The sequence below is a fragment of the Limulus polyphemus genome, unplaced genomic scaffold (genome assembly GCF_000517525.1).
Source record: "Limulus polyphemus unplaced genomic scaffold, Limulus_polyphemus-2.1.2 Scaffold4353, whole genome shotgun sequence".
Taxonomy (NCBI): domain Eukaryota; kingdom Metazoa; phylum Arthropoda; class Merostomata; order Xiphosura; family Limulidae; genus Limulus; species Limulus polyphemus.
This window is the reverse complement of record NW_013669963.1, coordinates 38,764-45,902: the sequence shown is the minus strand read 5'-3', so window position 1 is coordinate 45,902 and position 7,139 is coordinate 38,764.

Genomic DNA, 7,139 nt, shown 5'->3' with positions numbered 1-7,139 from the left:
TCATTATTCTTTATCTCCATATGCAGCAAAACATCGAACCTAATAGAGCAATGATCACTTGCACCCAGATGTTCCTCAATTGTCACCCTCTCGATCATTTCTATATTTGAAGTTAACAATAAATCTAAAATAGCATTGTTTCTAGTAGGTTTCTTAACTAATTGGTCAAGAAAGCCATCCTGAACAATTTCCTAAAACCTTTCTCCCTCATGATTTGACTCTAGCATTTCCCAATCTATATGCCTGAAATTAAAATCTCCCATAATTATGCCTTCAATAACAGCTGAAATCTTAATATCATTGTAAAGTTTCTCACTAATTTCATCAGTTAGTTTGTAGCCTCATTTAAACATTATTCCTAATATATAAACATAACGTAAGGCTTAGATGAAACACTACTTCATTGAAATCCTTGGTAATTTTTACTTTGTTCATGGTCAAAAACATTTTAGAAGTCTTCAAACAACTGCATAAATATTAATAATAAAAATAGCATTTAATTTTATCACGATGCGATAAGAGAGACGAAGGTATTATATTTTCCTGTTACTAAGCCTAAAGTAAAGACGTAGTGTGAAATAAACGGTCCAGGTGCAAGAGCATAAACTTTCTCAAAGAAAAAAATACCAATTCAATTCTAAACCTAAATAATATTTGAATATTTTGCTGTTATGTCCCTGAAGTTATCATATAAAATAAAGAAAACCTTTTAAACTAATCAACGGGTATATTACGCATTCAACCAAAAACACCATTGTGGACTAACCACAATATCGGGTGATAATTTTGTTGCTAAGCGACGATGTATATTGTTGACTATTAAAAAAAAGGGAGTGTGACATAAGGACAGAAACTGTCATTTACATATATCAGATATTACTATATTATTTGTGTTAAATACATTTCAAACGATTTGAATAAAGAGCCCAATGCCTGTAATGAGACAGAAATTATAAACATGTATTGCTTCGGAAAACGATGATACAAATACTTTTTGTTTGCCAAGTGGAAAATAGTGTGGTGGTCAAGTTAATTTGTGTGTATTATTATTTTTTACCTGTTAATTTCTGTAATGTTTAACTTTATATTTAGAGCTGTCATATATGTATTTCTATCTGTTTCGACGTACAACTATTTCTAGAACTATTTGGCATTTCATACTCAACATTGTTTAGATTTATACTAACTCGGTATTCAGATACATAAAATAACACTTTATGGACACTTCCAAAAGTAATAAATTATTGTGATTAAAAATGTGTTATAATAAATCGGAGAAAAAAAATCGCAGTATCACAGGCTACACCAGAAAAAAATATGATGTTTACTTTAATCTTTGAATAAAAGTCTATAAGACAATTTTGGTGCTAAAATTGAAGCCTCATTCATTAAAATATTGTGATTATACCTGTACTGTCTTAAAAAACAAACATCCGGGGTTCGATTCCTTGCAGTCAAATTAGTATATTTATAGCAACAGTAATTCTTTAAATACAGGAGTTCTAGAATAATATAAAAGAATTCTAATCTCAAACACCGAAATGTTTAAGTCCACTTGTCTCAGGCCTAACAATAGTAAATAACGTTAAATAAACCTTTATGAAGTATGGCCTGTATTCGATAATGAGGTAAATTAATACTGTAATTTATGTACGTTTTTGCTCTAATTTAGTTACGAGTAAATTTTACTGTAATTAATTCTATAAATAGATAAACTTCCAATGTTATTCTACGACCTATAGGCCCGGCATAGCCAGGTGGTTAGGGAGCTCGACTCGCAATCTGGGGGTCGCGGGTTCGAATCATCGTCCTACAAAACATGCTCGCCCTTTCAGCTGTGGGGGCGTTATAATGTGACGGTCAATCCCACTATTCGTTGGTAAAAGAGTAGCCCAAGAGTTGGCGGTGGGTGGTGATGACTAGTTACCTTCCCTCTAGTCTTACATTGCTAAATTAAGGACGGCTAGCGCATATAGCCCTCGTGTAGCTTTGCGCAAAATTCAAAACAAACAATCTACGACCTAACATTATACCTTTTTTGAAAACATACGTTTTTAAAAATATGTTCTTGTACAAAATGTCTACTAAGTTGTATTTATATCTACCTTATGTTTACGTCCGTATTTAGATAGTAAGTTGCGCGCGCATTTTCAGGACAGATATAAACTGATTATTATTCATGTCGCACATACCTACAAAGACCAGACTATTGTAATAGATGGCTGTTGTAATCTCCACTCAATATAACCCTAAGTCACGTTAGTGACGTAAACATAAATTTATGTTTGTGCATTAGATTTGTTTTTATTCATTTATATTAATTTACTGACTTGTAAGTAAAAACATTGATAAAATGAGATGCAAGACTTGATTTGTGAGTCGTTGTAAATGTTACAATATCGGTTCATACACTCCAGACAATAAAGTTTCATATAAGTCATCTGTTACATATCAATATCAACACATATCTTTACTTATATTTTAGCCCCTCAGTGGCTTAAAGGGCTTATCATTCTAGAAATCAGGTTTCGATACCTGTGGTTGGCACAGCACGTATAGCCTATTGTGAGGCTTTGGGCTTCAATAAGATTTCGAATTACATTAGGGAAGTATAATACCTTACTGCAATGTCTCCCAATCTGGGTGGTACCGCCCCTAGTGAACGTTTTTTAACATTCAGGGTTGCAGAAAGAAAAGTTTAGAAAGTTATATTTTTTTAAATTAAACCATAAAAATTGACTATTATTGCCTTACGATTTTCATTTTAGTAAAGTATTTTAATGGTCTAATAAGGCATGAGCGCTCACAAATCATTGAAATTCGTTTGTTTATGAACTTTCATTATAAACCGATATGTATGGTGTAATTTAGATTCTCTGCTATTTACTTAAAATATTAGCAAAGATACCTCGTTTCTTTTACATTGCCTGGATATATATATATAAAGTTACAAATATTTTATATCCCATATGAGTATCCTTTCAGAGGAAATTAACGTGTTGGGCATTTAATGTGTTTTGTCTTTTAACATTTCCCTTGGAATAGTCCATTATTGTTATGGCCAAGGGTAGGTGAAGTTAAATACAGTAAAGCAGTGTTTTCCAACGTTTTTCGCCGCAGCGCCCTTTCAGCAAACACTTGTACTTACGGGTCTTCTTTTTTTGCTGTCGACGTCAAGATGAAAGTTAACCCTATTTTTTAATTTTTGAAGTTCCATATAAATGGAACAATAAATAAACCTCAAAAAAAGTTATTTAATAGAATGTTTAGATACATTGTTTACGTAGAAGCTGTTGAATGGATGTCAATTGCATGTTGTAGAAACACAAGCGTAGGGGACGACGTTTCGGAAATCTTACACTCAAAGAAAGTTAAGGATATCAGTAAAAGAACACTGTAAGAACTTACTTAAAACACTTCTGCACGCGTTAATATTGTTTAGGTTTTACTACTTAGTATGTAAAGAGCAAATTGTTAATTGTGATTTTTCTCCTTTAGTGAACGGCTCATGCTCTTCGTTCTTTTTATGTTATATTTGTTCTGGTTCCGTTAATTACTGATGACATACCCTTGTTACTCCTAATCGTTTTAATAAATATGATTTGCATACTTACGTTTATATTTTGTTTTTCACAGTATTATAATTAATAATGTCTATAGAGTTAAATAAAATTTAATTCTCTGACGGTTTATATCACAAAACTCCCCATTTCTATATTTCAGAATGTTTTTTCGGGTAAGTGACGAGGGTTTAACAAAGGCTTATGACTGGTTTCGAATAACTATAGTAAGTAAATGTATTCTTACTTTTAGTTTAAAGGTAAATAGAGACTAAAGTAGGCTTCGCTAAAACTGGTAAATGACTAAACTGTTATAAAAGGAAATGCAGATTTAACTTGAGATGAGGTTGGGGCCTTTGGTATAATTTATAAAAATATATCTGTGGAACGTTCATGTCATAGTTTTATTTTACGATCTAACGTTAGACCTTTCTAAAAACTTCGATAAGCTTTTAATATGTTGTTGTACAAAATAAGTATATTTACTTCCACCTTTTGTTTACATCAGTGGAAATAAGTGAGCGCGCATTTGCTGGACAGACATAACCGTGTGTTGTTATAATAGACAGTTGCTTGTAATCTTTTTGTTTGTTTGCTTGCACTTAAGCACAAAGCTACACAATGGGCTATCTGTGCCCTGCCCAACACGAGTATCGAAACCCGGTTTCTAGCGTTGTAGGTCCGCAGACAAACCGCTATGCCACTTGGGACGGGGGGGGGGGCGCTTGTAATCTTTCACTCTTCCGTTAGTGACGTTAACCTAAATTTACGTTTTGGACATTAGGTTTATGTTTGTTAATATATATTACTTTACTGACTTATAAATGAAAACATTGATAAAAGGAGATGCAAGGCTTGATTTGTGAGTCGTTGTAAATGTTACACAATCGGGTTTTACGTGCCAAACAACAAAGTTTCATGTAAGGCATCTGTGAATAGTTTATTTTTGTTACATATAAAAAAACAGCATATATATTTTACTTATATTTTAACCCCTCAGTGGTTTAGAGGGCTTATCATTATGGAAATCAAGTTTCAATATTCTTGGTGGGCATAGCACTTATAGCACATTGTAAGACTTCGGGCTTAACTTCAATGAGCTTTAATATGGAAGTGTAACACTTTATCGTATGTAACTTTACCTACCCTCGGCCATAGCAATAGTAGACTATTCCAAACAAAATGTTAAAAGACAAAAGACATTAAATGCCCAACACGTTAACTTACTCTAAAAGGGTACTCATATTAGATATAAAAGTATTTATAATACTTCATAAGAATCGGGGAAAATTAAAATAAATGATGTACTTTAATTATTACTTTTAAATAAATAGCAGATAATCTAAATACACCATATTTATGGGTTCCTAACGAAAGCTTAATAACAAGAGAATTTCATAATTATAACGTAATGGTGGATATAATTTCGAAGAAGTAGTTTTCAAATTTCTTTTTGTAATTTTTGACGTTCCAGATAAAAGGAACAATAAAAAAATTAAGGATATTGTTAAGGAACTAAAAAAGAACATTTCAGGCATTTGTTTAGAACATTTCTGCACATTTTAATACTGTTGTAGATTTTAATATTTAATTTGTTAGAAAATCATTTGTGAATAGCTTATAAGACCTAAATATTTAATTACTGGTGATGTATCCTTGTTAATTATAAACGTTTTAATAAATATATTGTCTATACGTTTATATATTTATAATAAATTGCAGATTTAAATTAAATACAAGCTTTAATTTACCCCCAAAAGATAATCATATTAGATGTAAAAGTATTTGTAAATTTGATATTCATCCATACAATAGAAAAGACTCAGTGGTGTTTTATTCATTTCTTTCAAATAACTAGCACATTATATGAAATACATCTCGTTCTTAAGCTTCTAATTGAAGCTTAATTATAAACAATTTTGTCTTTCGTTCTTACCATCTTTTTTTTTCTAGTTTTCGTCTCTTTGCCGACGAGAGGGCGTAACTTTCTGACGGACCGCGTCTCCTTTTGCGCTGGAGTGAAATTTGGCATAATATATATATATATAATATAGTTATTTGTAGTACTTATTTGGGCTTCTTTTGATATCAAAATTATGATGAAACTTAAGTCTGTTTTTTTTATTTTTGACGTTCTTGATAAATTGAACCAATAAAATTAACCAAAATAAATATAAAGATATAAAAAAGAATAAGGGAAAATTCGTTATCGGCCACAAAAAAAAGACACTTAGGCTTATGATTGATTACTTTTGGACACATTGATATTGTTGCAGGTTTAATTTTTAAGTACGTTAGGAACAAATAATTTGAGAAAGTGTTAATTAGGATTTCATTAGCGCATGCTTTTTATACGGCTTAAATCGTTTTAATGTTATTTATATTTACCTGTGTGCATTACTTAAGTGTTCTTGTTCCTTTAGATTACTGAGAATGTACCCTTGTTATTCCCAAACGTTTGAATAATATGTTTTATGTCCTTAGATTCGTATTTTGTGTTCTGATGGGATCACAATTAATAATGTTTTTAAGGTTCAAGAAAATTCCGTTCACTGACGGTTATATAATACCTGAAACTATTGATTATTATATTTCAGACAGCCTTTTCGGGTAAGTCGTAGTTTTTCTACTTGAAAATATTCTTGTTTTCGTCCAAAACTGTGCATTTCACGTGAAAAAACAATCTTTAAAACGGCTTGGAATCTTTGTACCTTCAGTTACGGTTTACGTTTTAGTGGAACGCTCCTGAAGAAGCTGGAAAGCGAAACGTTGAGAGTCCAGTTAAAAAATAATAATAACTTTTGGTGTTTTAAAGTAGTTTGTTTCTAGTATTAAAGTTAATTTTCTACTTATATCTTAAATTCAATGAACTTTCGTGTTGCATTTATTACCGCAGTGTAGGAAGGCGGTGCTTGTCTAGAAATGCAGATTTTACAGTGAGAGATTGATAGTATAAGGCAGCTAATTCTAGGGAGGTCTGCGGGCATTCCCCTTGAAAATTAATATAGTAATATAATTTATAGTTGCTATACAAGTCTAATATGTAAAAGTGAGGGTGCTACAGCACCCATGCTTCCGACGCCTCTGCATTAGGAACGCGATACTTTATCTTATATAACTTGGCCTATCCTCGATCATGACAACAAAGTGTTAAATATCAAAACACATTAAATTATTCAAAAACAAAAAAGCTCGCAAGTTATATATTAGGTCGTCAATAAACTGTGAGATATAATATATATATAAGTTCTTGTTTTTGCCAACTGTCGAGATAAATGGCTTTTACTTATATTTCTTAATAGTATAAATATATACTATGTTGTTGTTGGGCTTAGGATTCTTCTACCGTAGGTGTCTATGACTTGTTAGTGATAAATTCAAGGATGAATAAACTTGACTTGTTTTCAAATAATATATGTATATATATTCGGAACAAGTTAAACGTATGTACAACAAAGTCTTCACACTATAGAGATTATAGACATATCATAAACACTATTTATATATAATTTTCTTCTTCTTGTCAAAAGTCCACTTAGGCCTATTCAATTACTTTAGAATTTCAGTTGACAAGTCGAA